Source organism: Phallusia mammillata, chromosome 5, assembly GCF_965637545.1.
Source record: "Phallusia mammillata chromosome 5, kaPhaMamm4.hap1.1, whole genome shotgun sequence".
Classification (NCBI taxonomy): Eukaryota; Metazoa; Chordata; class Ascidiacea; order Phlebobranchia; family Ascidiidae; genus Phallusia; species Phallusia mammillata.
In genome coordinates this window covers 24,007,307-24,028,053 of record NC_137256.1, presented here as the reverse complement: position 1 = coordinate 24,028,053, position 20,747 = coordinate 24,007,307, and the positions used below count along the sequence as shown (strand labels likewise).

The window sequence follows — 20,747 nt, the reverse complement described above, 5'->3', positions numbered from 1 at the left end:
AATTTTCTTTTAAAAGAAACGCACTCGAAATATGAAATGTTAACGCAATATTCTACACTTTTTAAACATTGAAGCACATGTATATATATCTATATTAAAATAATTATTACGCATGTTATTAATACCCTTTTGTAAACACAAAGTGTAGATGTAATACTCTTGAATATTATGACATATTGACTGGTTTTTTTGTGGCTATAACAGTTTTCAATAAGCAATAAGACATTGCCACATTCTTTTGCTGGTGGCTGTATTGATTTTATCCTGAATTAGTCAGGTCAATATTATGAGCCAATAAAGTAATGTCAACTATATTTCATACAGCAAAACATTTTTTTACCAAAAAATGCAAAAACAGTTTAAATGTAAATACCATGAAGGTTGTGGCAAAATGGTAGCACTATAAAGTACAAATAAGCTATTATTGCCAGGCATAATATCAAGTTTGTAGAGCTCTTCTGGCAAATCTAGTTTTTTTTCGACGTTTCGAATGCGTATCCAGATCGTTTTCATCAGGGTAAATAACACTGAATGCATGTTGCACTGTACATAAGTATAGGACCTGTATAGGATGTCGAAACAGCGGAATAAAATTACATTTGCCAGAAGAGCTCTACAAACTATAAAGTAAATGGTTGCAAAATCATAACTAATGTTAAAAATCACTCTATAATATAGATATATATATTATAGAGTGATTTTTTACTCTATAATATCGGGATTTTACATTTGTTGTTTACAAATATTTTTTTAAACCATTGTAACTGTCGCAAGCAATATTATGTCAGTAACAAAAGATTCCAGCAATCAAACAGACACAAAAAGTATTTTGAAACAAACTACAGTGTTTTAATGCATAGCATTGCTGTTTTTAATATCAAGTTTACAAAAATCCTATAAACATTGCATAACAATGAGCGAAATGGCTTTAAAGTTTTTACACCAAATCATTAAACACTGTATTAGTATATTGTGGATGTTAGCGTTTTCAAAAAATTTTTTTAATGGTTTTGTTTTTGCAGTTTACAGTACTGTTCCTTATTGTGTAGAATATTGTGACAGACAATTGAATAAAAACTGCTTTAAGAAAAGATGATCAACAATTAAGTAATTGAGCTAGAACAGAAACAGGTAACTTTTAAAATATTTTGTGATCGCCATTACAAAAGTGTTTATTTTGGAACAATATACCATAGTCCATGTGGGATAATAGCTATAGTGTGTGTCAAAAATAATGAATTGTAAGGTGTTACTGTATTAACAAAATTTCAGCTCTTCCGGCAGTTTTTTATTAATTTTTTTATAAGGTGATACATGTATAACTATTAAAATTGTTATGAAGTACAGACGAATCCGGTTTAGCGCATACCGGTTAATCACATAATCCGTTTAATTGCATTACAATTAAAATCCCAAACCGTCGCCCATCGTTTGTTAAGAAAATCGTCCGGTTAATCGCATACTCGTTTATCACATAAACCGGATATTCGCATCGATTTTCATTGAAATATGCGATTAACTGGATTGATGATCTTTATGTGAAAGTCGAACAGACCGAGTTTTTCGAATAAAAAATGCTGATATGACAGTCAAATCCTCCGAAAGGTAATGTACGCGAAAAAGACGTGGTTGCATCTAATTTCAACGTTGAAACTGACACATCTCGACCATAAAATATTTTTAAAAGTTATGAGGAGATGGGCACATTGGTTCTGTTTTATTGGCTTATCTAATCGCCAAATAGTGTTATAACAAGCGTTTAAATAAAGGGTTCAACATGTTAAAATTACGAAACTGGCATTCTGGCAAAGTTGCTGACTTTAATTTCTTACCAAGTGCGAACTGCAGAAATTCGAAGTATTAAACTGTAGTTAAATTTTAACAATGTTAAATGTAAAACAAATGGTTAAAAATGTTTTCTGTTATATTGTTCATGACCCGCCAAACATGTAATGGTTGTAAAAAATGTTTGATCGCAAGTAATCACACTATGTTGTTTAGATTCACGTAACTGGTTACATGCCGATGATTGCCATATTTTATGTCTTCTATTTGAGACCTTGCACAACTTATCAGGTGGATCACCGATTAAGAAAGGCATTTATTCCTCTAATATTTGTTGCTGGTTTAAATTTTTGAAGCAACGATTACACGTTGATCAAGTGACAGTTACGCTAATCTTGCAGCTGCAGTTTTGCTGGGTAAGCCAGAAAGTAGCGCCCACAATCTGAGTCGTTAAAAGGTTTTGTTAAAATCAATTATTTTTTTTTTGAACTGGATAATGTGTTATAATAGAAACTAATGCAGCTTGCCTTAGCGCCCTTGCAGTGTAGAATGTGCCAATGTCGTAAGTTTGACCAGGTTTCGGTTGTGTACTTTCGGGTTTGGGCTTGCTTACAAATCCTAGCACTTTGCTGCTTAACCGGTTGGTTTGAATTTGAAAACAAAATAGTTTAGAAACAACAGGCCATTTTATGTGTATATTAAGCTAGTGACCTAGCACATTTATAAGGGAAACTACCCAAAACAAGACTAAAGCGTCATCTTAGGAAGGTTCCTAACTTTAAATGTTGACCCCCCTTGGCTACGATTTGATGTAATGCATCTTTTCAAATAAACCTGACAAAGCACAAATCAAGCGAACTGTGGCATGTGCGCCAATAAAGCAGTGTGTGTGCATTTCTACTGTTTCTTTAATACACTTGGGCGATTGCACCATAAACACGACAGTTAGGAAGCATGACGTCATGTATTGCGCTGAGAGTAATAAATCGAGTTTGACTTGACAGTACTTTTTTCAATTCTCGGCAACAAAAGAGAAGAAAATACTGCTCCAGATTCATAGTTGACCGTCACTACAACTTTGTTTTAGCTGGGGAAGTGAAAATGACCACTTTTAATAATGGCGTACGTACTGTTTACATAGCAACCAGATTATTGCATATTCCAGTTAATCGCATAAAATGCCCTTGGCAAATTGATAATGCAATTACCCGGATTCGTCTGTACTGTAAAGGCTGTGTAGATAATGAGTAGAATTTAAGTGAAATGAGATTTAAACTGATTAAAAAAATGCGAACCGTTTCAGGCCGGGTAGCTTTTTTAGCTTGCTTGAACTGTGACAAAACTTAAACACGAAAATGTATATGTTTTTAACTTGAACTGAACCTAAACTCTTGAAAACAATTCTTTAGCAAACCCGAACCTGAACCAATGACAAGTGGTTCCACTCCCTGATCTCTAGTTTGCAATTTTGCATAGTAACTTATTGCCAACTAGCTTAAAAACATAGAAACAATTGTTTTTTTCTGTGCATTTGAACTTCAAAAAGTCATGATGAACTATTAAGTGTATTTTTTTCTTTTTTCTTCTTATGAGTTGTAAATAATGTGATAGAAACATGAATTTTTTCAGCAGTAGTTAAATTCATCAAATGCATTTTATGCTTTTTCCCAAATTTATTAAATCATAAAGCTATTCATCCTTCTGAATATACTGTAATGCTTTTTCCCCAATTTGTCATTTTTGATCTATTTGCATTGTATTAGTTTGTTTTTACAAGTGTATGTGATCTATGATTGCCTGCACAAAGTAGTGGACTTTATATTAAGTGTGACACCAGAAACTATTTCTGTGTAGGTGACCTGTTTGTTTCTGCCTGTCCTGCACTGATGAAAAATTTCTGTTGAAGGTATGATTCCCATCATAAAGTTCATCAACACTTGGGAGATTGGAGCTGAAATAAAACTTGAACTTCCCGACCTACAACCCAGTGAAGTTTGGCGACTTAAAAGGTAGTATATATGCGCTAAGCCACTTTCTGGTTGTGTATATTTATTACTGATCTTACCAAACAAAAGATTTAAAATTCGTGGCTGTAAGATTTAAATTTTTTACCTAACATGTCGAAAAATTTAAAATTCGTTTTTTTGCATGTGATCTCTAGTAAAGTAAATAGTGTTTTGTGCATCTCTGTATAAAGCACCACTGTTATGAGAAATTGTTGTTAGCTGCTTTTCTGCAGGTATGGAATGCATGTTTGAATGTCGCTGAATCAAGTTTGTTGTCACAAACGATGAACTTCTAAAAAATTGGATGGCAGGAGAGAACAATGGAACAATGGAATTCGATTCCAGTTGCGTGAAGCAAGGTATTTACAAAATTGTTTCAGAGAAGCAGCTTACAGTTTTGTTGTCATGGAGAAGTGTAAGTTTTTTACTTGAAAGTTATTGAATTAACAGTTTCGCAAACATATAATATAACTAATGATTCGTCATGTAAACACAGAGCTTCTCTTTTCTCTGCTTTACTTGTTTGCAGATAAAATAATTGTTTTAAGTTTCAGTAAATGTTTAATTTTGCTTTGTTAAAAAACTTTTTGCCACTTATGTTTACCCCCAGTTGAGAATTTGTAAACAATTTAGTTTTATCTCAGCTGCTCCATCTCTCTAGTGGAGATTTTAGGAGGTCTGTCGAAACAACTTCCGCATCCCATGAAAGGAATAGGGAGTGGTTGCATGGAATCAGTTGCCAGTAAAAGACCAAATTAGCCACCAGATTTGCCAACCATCCACTACCACCATTACACAGGCATTGGCAACTGACCAGTTTGAAGGTTTGTTTAAAGTTTATCAGTTGTCAGAAATGTGTGTGGAAGACCTACATTGCTTACTCTGTTGCTGCCAAACCAAAATTAATTAGTCTGCATGTTGTTTCAAGTTTAAATAAGTGTGATGAAATACAGCAAGGGTGGGCAACCGTCCGCTTGCTACAGCAGTCTGACTGTTTCTTGTATCCCACTCATAGGCGCCGAACACAGGATGCCGGGTATGCCTGGCATACCCGAACGAAAACCTTGGGTATGCCGCATACCCAAGAATTAGACCATTGTTAGTCCTGCGTTTATAGAAATTATTGTAATACAAACATACGTAACATAATCAATTGATTTCAATCGCGTTCATTGTTTTGCAGCCCATTAATTTTTCCCATTGATTACAACTGTAACGTCTTTAATAAGCATTGGAACATTAAAGGGTGGTAAAAAGCACAACAAAGGTTGGCGTTCGCTTGCTGGAGGAGGGCAAACGCCCCTTTCCCGGTTGAAACATCAATAACCACTTGATAAAAAAACTTTAGAATACAGTCCAATCTTTGTTCTGACAGCTTCTACTGCAAGAACAACGACTGTCTAGTTTCAACCGAAAAAACAACGCTTGTTGTTGCGTCACAAACATATAGGTTGTACTTTTCCTAAAATTAACGTGTTAGCTTATTGAAAGTTTCTGGCAGTTTAGGACATCGTTTAAAGTACACTAACTTTAAATTTAATACTGCGTCACAAACAACTCACTTAAATATGCAACACGTTGTAAACGAAACAAGCTATATGTTAAACATTACTAATATATGTTAAACATTACAGTAATTTGTGGCGTAAGGTAGTGTTCGAGCAAAATTTATTTTATCTTTATTGTTCCGCCTCCACATAATTTCGGTAAATGGGTCCATTTTTTTGCAATGTGTAACGCAGTGTTATAACACTGTATACAGCGCACACACATGCGTTGAATTGCGACAGAAGCAGAAGTGCCTGGTAGTTGAATTACGTTGTGTAAACTCATATACTGCAAGAATTAACGTCATATGTAGCCACAGGATTCGAATTTGAAATTTCGTGACGTCATTTTGTGACGTCATATAATATGGTATACCCGGGAAAAAAGTCGGCGCCTATGATCCCACTCATACCCAAGAGTTGTTACATTTAACGCTGATAGTTATTGCTAGGAAAAGGCATTATTAAGAATGAAGACAAAATTTTGTGTGTGGGGAGGTTGTAATATAGTTGTGTTGTAGTTGGGCATGATTGTTGGTATCCTAAACAAACCTATCTAATAGATAAAATTTAAGCAAGCAAGTACTGTAGTTTACTTGATAATTTTGTACATATTACGAGTTCAATTTCCCTAAAGTTAAGTTTGCCTGCACTTTTATTTTATTCAATGAGCATCGTTGTAACCTGTCTCTGCAATGTCATGGATTCTATGGCTTACATATGCAAAAAAGTTGCCCACCTTTAGAATCCATAAAAGTAAAAAGTGTATTTCAATGTCAACTTAATTGAAATTTAAATGTTTGTTCATCCTAAAAAATGTACATTGCAAAAAGGTAAAATACATTGCAACGTACATTAATCTCAGGTTCCTAATAATTTTGTGTTTTGTCTGCAGTTATTGATTCGATCATCAACACAATCACGCTCCTCCAAACACTTAAAATGTTATGAAACCTGATGAAGGTATTTGGATGTTGTAGAGTATGATGTGCAAAGCTTGTATATCTCGGAGTACCTGACCTCCGATGGATTTATGATTGGGATCCGGGGGTCAAGTTCAGGTGACCTTGGGAGGGACAAAACCAAATTTTAGCGGGAAGTTAATGTTGGTGATGATGATTCCTGCTATTTGTCTTTTGACGCAAATCAGATACTGGGAAATTTGTGCGGTTGAATGATGTGGTCGTTTTTGAAAAAGTAAATAACTTATCAAGGCATGGTTATCAACTGGGGGGAAATTTAGATGTGTTTGGGTAATTATATAATTATACGTATTGATTTTACTCAAAATGTTTTTTTTTCTTCTTTTTTCTTCTCCCCAAAGTTTGTCCGACTCGTTTTTCCATCAAATCCTTGATGGATTTGGATGAAATTTACACAGATGGTAGATGTAGTTATGTAGATGTGCATCCCACTTTGTTGTTGTTGATAACCCCAGTATTTACCCTGCTAGCTGCCTAAAATGGGTATTTTTTCCCCGAAGTTTGTCCGACTCGTTTTTCCATCAAATGTTTGATGGATTTGGCTGAAATTTACACAAATGGTAGATGCAGTTATGTAGATGTGCATCCCACTTTGTTTTGATTGATAACCCCAGTATTTACCCTGCTAGCCGCCTAAAATGGGTATTTTCCCCCGGAAGTTTGTCCGACTCGTTTTTCCATCAAATGTATGATGGATTTGGGTGAAATTTACACAGATGGTAGATATAGTTATGTAGATGTGCATCCCACTTTGTTTTTGTTGATAACCCCAGTATTTACCCCGCTAGCCCCCTAAAATGGGTGAGTTTGTAAACAATGTCAGAATTGGCTAAAATTTGGATAGCTTGTAAAGTATGCCAATTATCGTTATTGCACCATTGCAGTTTGGGGTTGTTAACAGCCCTTTGACGTCAGAAACATTAACGGTTGTTGCTCAAAACACTTCTACTGGTTGAAATTTTAAACATTGGCAGATTGGACTGAAATTTTGCAGTACTATTGATTAAGTCACTGTGGTTTCCTACTTTTAAGTTTTTGTGTGTTGAACCTCCATTAGTTATCCTACTAGCCCCCTAAAATGTGTTTTTAAATTTAAATAGTTTTTACTCCATATAGCATATTTAAATATGCACAGTTCCAATCACTGTGTTGGTCTTCACAATACCAAACTTACTTATTGTTATCTATTAAAATGCATTATCTACAACTTTGCATGTGTGGGGACCCATGAGTTTTTGCCTGCAGAAACAACCAAGGTTATAAAAGACAATGGCTAATATGGAACCCAATACAAAATAAGCATAGGAAATATATTTATGTTTTAAAATAGATCATAGTGTATGTGCAAGGGCAATCTGTGCTAAGCCACCCTTCTAGTTTTAAAAGCGTTAAATAGTAAAAAAAGATTGCTTCTGGGGCCTCTATAGCTTAATGCACTGCTGGTAACCTAAGGGACCTTAAACAAACTAATGTGGAATTGGGAATGTGTGTGATGTAACAATGCATCGAGCATTAACATGAGATGCTCGGTGTTCGACCAGACAGAACATTTGCACTTTTTTTCCATCCCTAGTGGGAACTCATGGGTTTTGCCCGCAGAAACAAACTCATATTTTAAAAACAGTAACTATTATGAAATATACACGTGGAATATGTTAAGGTTTCAAAAAGTTTATAGTGTATGTCCAAAAAGAAAATGTGCTAAGCCACCATAGTTACTTAATTTGTTACAAGGTTAAAGTAAATGTACCTGATGCAAAAATGGCCCAGGAAAATAAATTTTCAGTTCTCTTTTTGCGGTCTGATTTTAAAACTTATACATACTCACAAGATATACAAAGGTTGGGTCCTTCTCTTTCTGTTTAAGAGTTACTACAACCAATTCAAATTATAAATCTGTTCATTTACATTGTTTATTACTATGAGCTCCCTATCTCAAAATTTAAATGCTTTTTTCTCCTGTGAAGTTTGTACATGCACTTTTCGCATGAAATCTTGTAGGATTTGGATGAAACTTTCACTGCTAGTTTATCAAATCTACCTGTTTCTGGCTTGTTTTTCACCATACCAAGCTTATTTATTCATTCCACTTGCTTAACTAGCACTTCATTGCTTTGGAAATATCAAAGCAAGGTTCCCTTTGTTTATTGATGACACAAGTGGCGCTGTGGTCTCACAAGTTCGTGTTTTTACATGTTCAAAGTGTAATATTGTGCTACACGTTGATTTTATTTAAACAGTTGAATTTCGACTCTCAAAACTTTTATACTTTTTCTACTTTTTCTACACATTAAATAACATTTTAATCTTTAGTTTGCGGTACAACTACTTCGCATATGTCTTGGAACCAGTCACCTAAAACCGTGTGTTTTTTACATTGCAGGAAAATTTTATGGCTGAGCTTCATTTGGTCGAAAGGAGCTGATGATTTTCGACAAAGTCTTCATCTTCAAGGTGAAGTTTGGTATGTTTTATTGAGTTTTGTTTGTCCTGACAACCTTGCCTATTAAACTGCCCATTAGCACAATACCAATTGCACAAAATTGCCGCTGTGCTGGGGTCAGGGAGTTTCTGTACCAAGAGTTGTTGTACCAACTGAAAACAACCCAACTTAATCTTCACCCTATAAACTCTGTTGCATGTTAAAATCTCCCACATTCCCAATATGTCATATGCATATGCTATTTACCCTGACAAAGACGAACTGTAGGCCGTCGATTTACCAGTACACAATATAACATTTAGCAAAGCAACTATAGCTAATATACACAGCGATATTTACGACTTCCATTTAACCCCATAAAATGGAAAACACGAAAACATTCATTGGGTTATTTCAAATATCACGCTAAAATTTTAGGTTTCCAAATTCGGTTCAAATCGGTTTAGAAATCCCCTAAAACCAGTTTAAAATTGGAATATTTCCGCAAGAAGGGACTTTTATGACTGCGTTTTGCCAAATACTTAATACTACCCCTCCTAAATCGAAAAAAAGAACGCCAAGGCTATAGCCTTTGGTTTTATTAGAAGGTAAGGGAAAATGTCAGATTTTCATTTGCTGTATAGATCGGTTTAAATGGTCGTTAAGAGGCAGAAATCCACTAAAAACAGTTTGAAACTGTAATATTTCCGCGAGAACGGACTTATGACTGCGTTTTGCCAAAATACTTAACACTACCCCCCATACTTCATGGTTGTTCCATGTAATAAACATGTCTTCACGATTAAGGTTGTTTCATGCATTTCATTTTATTATATGTAATAAATTTGTTATAATCTAAAACAAAATATAATTTTCGTTAAATATTTGTTTTCTTAATTGCCATTTTAAGCTAAAATATCGTTAATTGCTCATGCCTTAAGCTGCCTGATCGTAAACCGCATTATTTAACAACGCAGATTCAGCACCTCGCCAAAATCCTGAAACACATCGATCCACAAAGACCAGGCCACTGGAAGTACAACGGACCATTGCATTATGGGTAATATATCACCGATATTGGTCCATCCCCCCATGAAGCTCGATTACGTCACAGACACGACGATAAACAAAAGCCGGAGAATTTTGAGTCCCGTTTTGGAACACAACTTTCCCGATTCGCTCAGCCCCAAAGCTCACCACCGCAAACCATCCAACACGTGCTACTTTGATCCGCGCAACAATGTACGAAAGTCAATTCCGTTGCCATGACGACCAAGAGAGAAACCATGTTTTACTCTTTGTTTCCAGGACAATGGAAAAAGGGGGTTACCACGACAACGGGGCGCGAAACGGTTTCATATCAAACAGAGCAGAGCTCAATATTTTTTGTCCTAAATCTCCCCAGAACAAATTGACAAACAGAATATTTATATTTAGCAACCTTTTTTGGGCAATGTCATTTAAAAATGAAACTTGATCTTCTAGTATTTGTCGATCTCAAGGCCTGAAGTATATAGTTCTACGTATATCTCTCCCATCTACTTGGTATCTTGCGCTAATTTGCTCTTAAATCGTTTCCCTCTTGAACTTCTACTTTTGTTCTTTGTTGTCCAATATACAAAGCTCCAAATTGATCAGAATAAATGTTTGATATTCCATATATTGTAATCACAAAACTGAATCAAAGGCAAGCGTTTTCAAATGTAGAATCCTGTTGTGGTTCTGGGCTTATTGGCATCACAGGTTTTTATTTCACAAATGGCCGTCTGTCCACCAAGTTATGTGCCTTACACTGGGTCGCGGGCGTCTGCTTGTGAACCTATAATTGACCCCCTTCCACAATCTAAAATCTGAGAATTTTTAACCAAATGGCCACAATCAACGCAAAGCAACCAATTACATAAATCGTGGCTGTACATACATTATAATACTTTTGTGGTCGACCGCATCAATTGCTAGTTGCACTTAAATAAATGCAGCGATGTAAGCCTATATTTGAAGTATCAGATCATTGCTTTCTTCTTACGATTTTGAATGAACGTGATTTAAAGTTGAGGTAGGAGGCAAAACCTTTGAAAATAGAACATACTAGCAACAAGCTAGGCTTCACACAGTAAAAAGGCAAGCCGATACTTTATTCAAATACCGTTTTTAAGCGATATGTAGAAATCTAAGTTAAACAGAAACTAGCAATCAACGAAACAAATTGAATTATATTAACTATATCAATATATAAATACAAAACAAAGAAATTTTTAAAACAGTAGCTCGACAGTAATGATTTTTTAACATATACAGAGGACAGAATTATGACGACATTGGGCTCCTTTAATGCTCTCAAAATAGGGAAAACAACGTTGGGTGCTATTACCTAACAATGAGTGGCAGAGTATGAGCCAATGAGCTGAAATAAGTCCAATTAAGATGGAGCAAATGCCGCGTTTCATTGTGACGTCGCTCGCCTTGCTCCTGCCACTCCTCCTCTGGGGAAAGGTGAGCGCGAGGTCGCTGGAAGTCGATGCCTTTGCCAGACCAAATCGCATTTTTGAGTGTTTGTGGTGAGTCCGGTGGTGAGCCCACAAACACAAAGTGCCGCGCTAGCAGGTGGTCTTCGACGTCCAGCCGATGCTTCCACCGATGTTCAGCACTCAAACCAAGGCCGGACGTCGAGGAAACTCCCGTTTGTTGGGCATCCTTGGTCGCGACTCGTGCTTCGGTGCTAAGTCGTCTTTACCGATGACGCCGCAAACGAAAGGACCAATGCCCGCTAGACGGTCGTGTGGGGACGATGTCCAGTTGTGGCGACGGTTTTGCGTTGGGCGTGCAAGAGCGCGCGCCCGCGCAATTGCGACATCTTGTCGTCGTTACACTACCACCAAATGCCACGTCGCTGCATGTTTCGTTTCCATTTATTTTCTTACGGAATGAAACGTTTTATGTACGACCGATTGCAGTAGGTTCTGAAAAACCACAAACAGAAGTTGGGTAAAAGGATTAAATAGGGGCAGTTTTTCGTTTTCTGTTAGCTTTAGGATGTGAAGTCTTGCTGCTTCGGGCGGGCTCGACACGTCACTGCTGAACGGGTGCGTTGCACTTTGCTTAGCGGTGACGTAGAGCTTTCGTTGCGCAAGTACCATCGCCTCTCCTGATAAGCTAAGGACCAGCTCCGCTCCTCTTGGACGAGGGAGGGCGCAATGCTGGGGCTATTTGCTCCAGCGTTGCTCCTCTCTCTTGTTTGAGAAGCCGCCGCCTTGCGGGATGCTTTTGCTCCCCCCCGCATTGGCTGGCTTTGTGCGGGCTCGGTTTGGTCAAAAGAGCCTTGAGCTCTTTTTCACTTATCTCTTTCATTCATCATCGACGCTGCTGGCTGCGAAAAAAAATCAGATCGTCGTCGATGAAGCGCAGCAGCAGCAGAAAGCCGGCGGCAGTAAAGCGCTGCTCATGTATGTAATCCTTATCTCCACGCCCTACCGGGCACAGGCAACGCAAACACCTCGACTTGCGACAAGAGAGGAGCGGTGCCGAGCACAAGGCCCAGCACCGATCCTCTCGAGCAAGCCGAGAGGCCGACGCTGCAAGCAGAAGCCAACTCGACTTGTCCCCGTTGCTGCCGCCGAAACAGAATGCCGCCGTTGCTCGGGAAACCGGCGGTGAAGCCGATTCCCGAGCTCTGACGTCACCTGTGACGGAGCTGGGGACGAGCCGACGTTCCGTGTGTCGAAACACCCAGAACGAGCTTCACTCGAGCCCTAAAAGTTGGGCTATTTCAATGGATGCACCAAACTTCCGTTTGTGGGTTTCGTGTGTGTGAGTATATTGCAATGCAGTCACGTGGTCACAATATTTGACATGGTTGAATAGTTGGCAGTCACGTGAGCGACATAGATGTGAGGCAAAGGATGGGTCTGGTGCTTGTCTCGATGTGGGAAGCTTCCAAGTGGAAACCCACGATCGATAAGCAGTTCGAGCATCACAAGACTGCTGGACGGGACAAAGTCGCTCGATTCGACCTGTTACGTCGCTCGTCTTGCTCCTCTCACTCCTCTTCTGGGAAAAGGTGAGCGCGAGGTTGCTGAAAGTCGATGCCTTTGCCAGGCCAAATCACCTTTTTGAGTGTTTGTGGTGAGCCCACAAACACAAAGTGTCGCGCTAGCAGGTGGTCTTCGACGTCCAGCAGATGCTTCCACCGACGTTCAGCTCTCAAACCAAGGCCGGACGTCGAGGAACTCTCCCGTTTGTTGGGCGTCCTTGGTCGCGACTTGTGCTTCGGTGCTGAGTCGCCTTGACCGATGACGCCGCAAACGAAAGGACCAATGCCCGCTAGACGGTCGTGTGGGGACGATGTCCAGTTGTGGCGACGGTTTTGCGTTGGGCGTGCAAGAGCGCGCGCCCGCGCAATTGCGACATCTTGTCGTCGTTACACTACCACCAAATGCCACGTCGCTGCCTGTCTCGTTTCCATTTATTTTCTTACGGAATGAAACGTTTTATGTACGACCGATTGCAGTAGGTTCTGAAAAACCACAAACAGAAGTTGGGTAAAAGGATTAAATAGGGGCAGTTTTTCGTTTTCTGTTAGCTTTAGGAGGTGAAGTCTTGCTGCTTCGGGCGGGCTCGACACGTCACTGCTGAACGGGTGCGTTGCACTTTGCTTAGCGGTGACGTAGAGCTTTCGTTGCGCAAGTACCATCGCCTCTCCTGATAAGCTAAGGACCAGCTCCGCTCCTCTTGGACGAGGGAGGGCGCAATGCTGGGGCTATTTGCTCCAGCGTTGCTCCTCTCTCTTGTTTGAGAAGCCGCCGCCTTGCGGGATGCTTTTGCTCCCCCCCGCATTGGCTGGCTTTGTGCGGGCTCGGTTTGGTCAAAAGAGCCTTGAGCTCTTTTTCACTTATCTCTTTCATTCATCATCGACGCTGCTGGCTGCGAAAAAAAATCAGATCGTCGTCGATGAAGCGCAGCAGCAGCGGCAGCAGCAAGCCGGCGGCAGTAAAGCGCTGCTCATGTATGTAATCCTTATCTCCACGCCCTTCCGGGCACGGGCAACGCAAACACCTCGACTTGCGACAAGAGAGGAGCGGTGCCGAGCACAAGGCCCAGCATCGATCCTCTCGAGCAAGCCGAGAGGCCGACGCTGCAAGCAGAAGCCAACTCGACTTGTCCCCGTTGCTGCCGCCGATAACAGAATGCCGCCGTTGCTCGGGAAACCGGCGGTGAAGCCGATTCCCGAGCTCTGACGTCACCTGTGACGGAGCAGGGGACGAGCCGACGTTCCGTGTGTCGAAACACCCAGAACGAGCTTCACTCGAGCCCTAAAAGTTGGGCTATTTCAATGGATGCACCCAACTTCCGTTTGTGGGTTTCGTGTGTGTGAGTATATTGCAATGCAGTCACGTGGTCACAATATTTGACATGGTTGAATAGTTGGCAGTCACGTGAGCGACATAGATGTGAGGCAAAGGATGGGTCTGGTGCTTGTCTCGATGTGGGAAGCTTCCAAGTGGAAACCCACGATCGATCAGCAGTTCGCGCATCACAAGACTGCTGGACGGGACAAAGTCGCTCGATTCGACCCGTTACGTCGCTCGTCTTGCTCCTCTCACTCCTCTTCTGGGAAAAGGTGAGCGCGAGGTTGCTGAAAGTCGATGCCTTTGCCAGGCCAAATCACCTTTTTGAGTGTTTGTGGTGAGCCCACAAACACAAAGTGTCGCGCTAGCAGGTGGTCTTCGACGTCCAGCAGATGCTTCCACCGACGTTCAGCTCTCAAAACAAGGCCGGACGTCGAGGAACTCTCCCGTTTGTTGGGCGTCCTTGGTCGCGACTTGTGCTTCGGTGCTGAGTCGCCTTGACCGATGACGCCGCAAACGAAAGGACCAATGCCCGCTAGACGGTCGTGTGGGGACGATGTCCAGTTGTGGCGACGGTTTTGCGTTGGGCGTGCAAGAGCGCGCGCCCGCGCAATTGCGACATCTTGTCGTTGTTACACTACCACCAAATGCCACGTCGCTGCATGTCTCGTTTCCATTTATTTTCTTACGGAATGAAACGTTTTATGTACGACCGATTGCAGTAGGTTCTGAAAAACCACAAACAGAAGTTGGGTAAAAGGATTAAATAGGGGCAGTTTTTCGTTTTCTGTTAGCTTTAGGAGGTGAAGTCTTGCTGCTTCGGGCGGGCTCGACACGTCACTGCTGATCAGGTGCTTTGCACTTTGCATAGTGGTGACGTAGAGCTTTCGATGCGCAAGTACCGTCGCCTCTCCTGATAAGCTAAGGACCAGCTCCGCTCCTCTTGGACGAGAGAGGGCGCAATGCTGGGGCTATTTGCTCCAGCGTTGCTCCCCTCTCTTGTTTAAGAAGCCGCTGCCTTGCGGGATGCTTTTGCTCCCGCATTGGCTGGCTTTGGGCGGGCTCGGTTTGGTCAAAAGAGCCTTGAGCTCTCTTTTTCACTTATCTCTTTCATTCATCATCGACGCTGCTGGCTGCGAAAAAAAATCAGATCGTCGTCGATGAAGCGCAGCAGCAGCGGCAGCAGCAAGCCGGCGGCAGTAAAGCGCTGCTCATGTTTGTAATCCTTATCTCCACGCCCTACCGGGCACAGGCAACGCGAACACCTCGACTTGCGACAAGAGAGGAGCGGTGCCGAGCACAAGGCCCAGCACCGATCCTCTCGAGCAAGCCGAGAGACCGACGCTGCAAACAGAAGCCAACTCGACTTGTCACCGTTGCTGCCGCCGAAACGGAATGCCGCCGTTGCTCGGGAAACCGGCGGTGAAGCCGATTCCCGAGCTCCGACGTCACCTGTGACGGAGCTGGGGACGAGCCGACGTTCCGTGTGTCGAAACACCCAGAACGAGCTTCACTCGAGCCCTAAAAGTTGGGCTATTTCAATGGATGCACCCAACTTCCGTTTGTGGGTTTCGTGTGCGTGAGTATATTTCAATGCAGTCACGTGGTCACAATGTTCGACATGGTCGAATAGTTGGCAGTCACGTGAGCGACATAGATGTGTGGCAAAGGATGGGTCTGGTGCTTGTCTCGATGTGGGAAGCTTCCAAGTGGAAACCCACGATCGATCAGCAGTTCGAGCATCACAAGACTGCTGGACGGGACAAAGTCGCTCGATTCGAACTGTTACGTCGCTCGTCTTGCTCCTCTCACTCCTCTTCTGGGAAAAGGTGAGCGCGAGGTTGCTGAAAGTCGATGCCTTTGCCAGGCCAAATCGCCTTTTTGAGTGTTTGTGGTGAGCCCACAAACACAAAGTGTCGCGCTAGCAGGTGGTCTTCGACGTCCAGCAGATGCTTCCACCGATGTTTAGCACTCAAACCAAGGCCGCACGTCGAGGAACTCTCCCGTTTGTTGGGCGTCCTTGGTCGCGACTTGTGCTTCGGTGCTGAGTCGTCTTGACCGATGACGCCGCAAACAAAAGGACCAATGCCCGCTAGACGGTCGTGTGGTGACGATGTCCAGTTGTGGCGACGGTTTTGCGTTGGGCGTGCAAGAGCGCGCGCCCGCGCAATTGCGACATCTTGTCGTCGTTACACTACCACCAAATGCCACGTCGCTGCATGTCTCGTTTCCCTTTTATTTGCTTACGGAATGAAACGTTTTATGTACGACCGATTGCAGTAGGTTCTGAAAAACCACAAACAGAAGTTGGGTAAAAGGATTAAATAGGGGCAGTTTTTCGTTTTCTGTTAGCTTTAGGAGGTGAAGTCTTGCTGCTTCGGGCGGGCTCGACACGTCACCGCTGAACGGGTGCTTTGCACTTTGTTTAGCGGTGACGTAGAGCTTTCGTTGCGCAAGTACCATCGCCTCCTTATAAGCTAAGGACCAGCTCCGCTCCTCTTGGACGAGGGAGGGCGCAGTGCTGGGGCTATTTGCTCCAGCGTTGCTCCCCTCTCTTGTTTAAGAAGCCCCCGCCTTGCGGGATGCTTTTGCTCCCGCATTGGCTGGCTTTGGGCGGGCTCGGTTGGGTCAAAAGAGCCTTAAGCTCTTTTTCACTTATCTCTTTCATTCATCATCGACGCTGCTGGCTGCGAAAAAAATCAGATCGTCGTCGATGAAGCGCAGCAGCAGCAGAAAGCCGGCAGTAAAGCGCTGCTCATGTATGTAATCCTGGTCTCCACGCCCTTCCGGGCACAGGCAACGCAAACACCTCGACTTGCGACAAGAGAGGAGCGGTGCCGAGCACAAGGCCCAGCACCGATCCTCTCGAGCAAGCCGAGAGGCCGACGCTGCAAGCAGAAGCCAACTCGACTTGTCCCCGTTGCTGCCGCCGAAACAGAATGCCGCCGTTGCTCGGGAAACCGGCGGTGAAGCCGATTCCCGAGCTCTGACGTCACCTGTGACGGAGCTGGGGACGAGCCGACGTTCCGTGTGTCGAAACACCCAGAACGAGCTTCACTCGAGCCCTAAAAGTTGGGCTATTTCAATGGATGCACCCAACTTGCGTTTGTGGGTTTCGTGTGTGTGAGTATATTGCAATGCAGTCACGTGGTCACAATGTTTGACATGGTCGAACAGTTGGCAGTCACGTGAGCGACATAGATGTGTGGCAAAGAATGGGTCTGGTGCCCCCCGCAAAGGCGGCGGCTTCTTGAACAGGAGAGGGGAGCAACGCTGGAGCAAATAGCCCCAGCACTGCGCCCTCCCTCGTCCAAGAGGAGCGGAGCTGGTCCTTAGCTTATAAGGAGGCGATGGTACTTGCGCATCGAAAGCTCTACGTCATAGCTAAGCAAAGTGCAAAGCACCCGATCAGCAGTGACGTGTCGAGCCCGCCCGAAGCAGCAAGACTTCACCTCCTAAAGCTATCAGAAAACGAAAAACTGCCCCTATTTAATCCTTTTACCCAACTTCTGTTTGTGGTTTTTCAGAACCTACTGCAATCGGTCGTACATAAAACGTTTCATTCCGTAAGAAAATAAATGGAAACGAGACATGCAGCGACGTGGCATTTAGTGGTAGTGTAACGACGACGACAAGATGTCGCAATTGCGCAGGCACGCGCTCTTGTGCGCCCAACGCAAAACCGTCGCCACAACTAGACATCGTCCCCACACGACCGTCTAGCGGGCATTGGTCATTTCGTTTGCGGCGTCATCGGTCAAGACGACTTAGCACCGAAGGACAAGTCGCAACCAAGGATGCCCAACAAACCCGGAGATTTCCTTTTTTTCTTTCTCTATGTAGAGGCCCCACCCGCCTCGACAAGTGACGACCATCCGATCGCAATCTATGTCGTCTCCTTCCTATGGAAACTGCTCTTAACTCCCAGGGAGCAAAAATTATCAATAAAATAAGTGAAACGCAAAAAAAGGGAAAAACATACGCAAAACATAACAGTATACGTAAGGGAGGGGAGCGCGCATAATTCACGCCTAAGGAAAGGAATAAACAGAGAAGAGAAAAGGAAACTACAAAAATTGGGATTTCAAGTCGCAAATTTTGCGTTTAAAGAATGTTGATTTTTGATTTCTATGCGTACACATTAGAAAATATGTTTTTTATACAGGTTATGTTGCCATAACCGAAGTATTTATAGTAAGGTTTTTGGGGTTTATATTAAAAATTAGTTCGAAGTTGGTTTCATCAAGGGTATTTGTAAAATTTTCAGTTGTTCCGTTATGTTGTCCAAAACTTTAGCTGTCGTTATTTTAATTAAATGTTCGGGAAATTCTAAATACTCATTTTTAACATGGAATTTAATTTTTTGTTTAATAATTTCCGTATGCCAAATTGCAATCATTTTTATAACAACTAAGGGTATGTTTTTATCAAAAAAATTCAAAGGAATTAAATTTGGATTGAGGTCGTATGAAATTTGGAACTGACTGGAAAGAATATATTTTATGTCGTTTAATATTCTTTGAGGGATTATGCATTCAGTTAAGAGATGGAATATATTATAGGTATTTTTCCTACAAAATTTGCAATAGAGAAGACGGGATCTCCAGTTATAAGCGTATAAATTTTTTTTCTTTAAAGAAATCGCCCATTTAAAAGCGTTGTGTATGGTTAAGTACGTGTACTGCCGATCGTAGTTATTAAAAAAACGTTTTATTCCTTTTTGGAGTGCGTATTACCATTTTAAGTCGGGGTTGGATGTTGGGCTGGTAATAATTTGTTTTTCTTAATCAATTCTTAGTAGAGTGTCTCAGTTTTGCTTTAGTCCAATTAAATTCATTATTTAGGTCAATTAAATTTTTATATAACTCGAAAATGTTTTGCCATTCAGGCCGTTGGTTTGTTGTGATCGAAAATAGTTGGTTTAATTTGGCGAAGTTTGAATCCTAAATTATAGAGGGCCCATTGCTGCCAGATTTCAGGAGTTTTGTCGGGGACAATGAGATCGCGTAATTTTTCAAGTTGCGTAGCATCAATTTTAGTTTGAAGGTCTGGCATTTTAATTCCTCCGTTATTAATTTGCGCAATGAGTATTTTCCTAGATAATTGTTCGATTTTGTTGGGATGCCAAAGGAATTGATATTAAATATAATTGAGGTCTTTTAGATGTTTTTTTTGCCGTTGAAATGCTCTAAGAATAAAATTCAGGGAATTATCAGCGTATTGATTACAGATATTTTGCCGAAAAGGGATAAGTTTCTATTTATAAATTTGGCTACAATATTTCGACTGTGGTTAATATATTTCTTCCAGTTCTTGTTGGTTTGCCAATTGTGGGTTGAACAGTTTATTCCTAAAATTTTTACATTGTTTTTCATAAAATTTGGGTAAATTTGCGTAATGACAGTTCGTAGATTATGGGAAAAGCGATGATTTCGGTTTTGTTATTGTTAATTTTTTGCCCAGACGCCAATTCGTAAAGTTTCATTTGGTCAAAGATTTCGTTCAAAGATGGTTGGTTGGATATTATAAAAGTCGAGTCCTCAGCGTATTGTTGTATTTTTGTTTCAACAGGCCCAATTTTAATTCCGGTTATTTTCGAATTGGTGTTTGTAGTCAGTGGCGTAGGCAGCTAAAAATTTTGGAAGGGGTCAAATAATTTTTTCCATGTCTGCATAAATAAAAAAAAGCATGGATTTCGGTTTGGTTACAAAAGTCATTTTTGGTAATTTATACATTCCTTTGGTAGTTAAGAGACGAAACCACAATAATGAGGGACGAAACTACACAAAATTAAAGTTTATCAATGTACAACTTTGAAACTTTGGGAGGGGCCATGACCCCTTTGGCCCCTCCCTGGCAACGCCACTGTTTGTAGTTTGGATTAATGCTTCAGTTATGGCTACATATAATAACATAGACAGGCCACAGCCCTGCCTCACGACACGCAGAATTTTAATTTCTTTTGTAAGTTTGCCGTTTACGTTAGTTTGGCTTGTTATGTATTTGTAGAAAATTTTGATCCAATTCAGGGTATAGTGGTTTATGCGTAATTTTTCCAGGACTTTGAAGATGAATTCATAATTTAGGGTGTCGAAGGCTTTTTCAATGTAAATAAGTACAAGGGCTAGAGGGGACTATTTTTGTTTTGCGTATTCTATGATTGCTTTAATATTGTAATGTATTTGCTGAATATATCATTTTGGGAGGCCGCATTTTTGTTCTATTGCGATTTTATTGTTAAGTTCATTTTGTAAGCGGTTTGCGATGGTTTTGCTTATTATTTTATAATACGAATTCAGAAGAGATATTGGTCGCCAATTTTTGATAAGGGTTTTATCTTGTTTTTTGGGAATGAGTTTAACGATCGCATTTTTGGATGATTTGGGGAGTTCTTTTTGAAGGTATATGTTTTGTGTTAATTCATGAAATCTGTATTTTATTAGAGGCCAATTTTTTTTATAAAATTCCACTGGTATGCCGTCTTGTCCGGGTGATGAATTTAAATTCATAGCGTTTATTGATAATTCTAATTCGTTTAGGGTCAAAGGAAAAATTCGGCTTAAGTCGTCGGTTATTAATTAACTCAATAAAATTTTGGTCACTTAATAGGTCCAAGTTTAATTTCCAGGGGGATTTGCTACATTATTTACTAAGATTAA

The 20,747-nt window shown here is 41.2% G+C and overlaps 1 long non-coding RNA gene across 3 annotated transcripts; it reads left to right on the top strand.

Annotated features, from left to right (window-relative positions):
• Window positions 1–721: 721 nt before the first annotated feature.
• LOC145230223 (uncharacterized) lies at window positions 722–10,403 on the top strand. Of its 3 annotated transcripts, XR_013860598.1 has the most exons (7): window positions 722–1,131; window positions 3,640–3,794; window positions 4,011–4,150; window positions 4,436–4,615; window positions 6,234–6,535; window positions 8,705–8,785; window positions 9,721–10,403. It is a non-coding gene; the product is annotated as an uncharacterized LOC145230223 (long non-coding RNA). The 3 variants fall into 3 exon arrangements; XR_013860599.1 differs by lacking the exons at window positions 722–1,131; window positions 3,640–3,794; window positions 4,011–4,150 and adding an exon at window positions 4,161–4,206; XR_013860597.1 differs by lacking the exons at window positions 4,011–4,150; window positions 4,436–4,615; window positions 6,234–6,535 and having other exon boundaries at window positions 726–1,131; window positions 8,705–8,775.
• The last annotated feature ends 10,344 nt before the right edge of the window (window positions 10,404–20,747 follow it).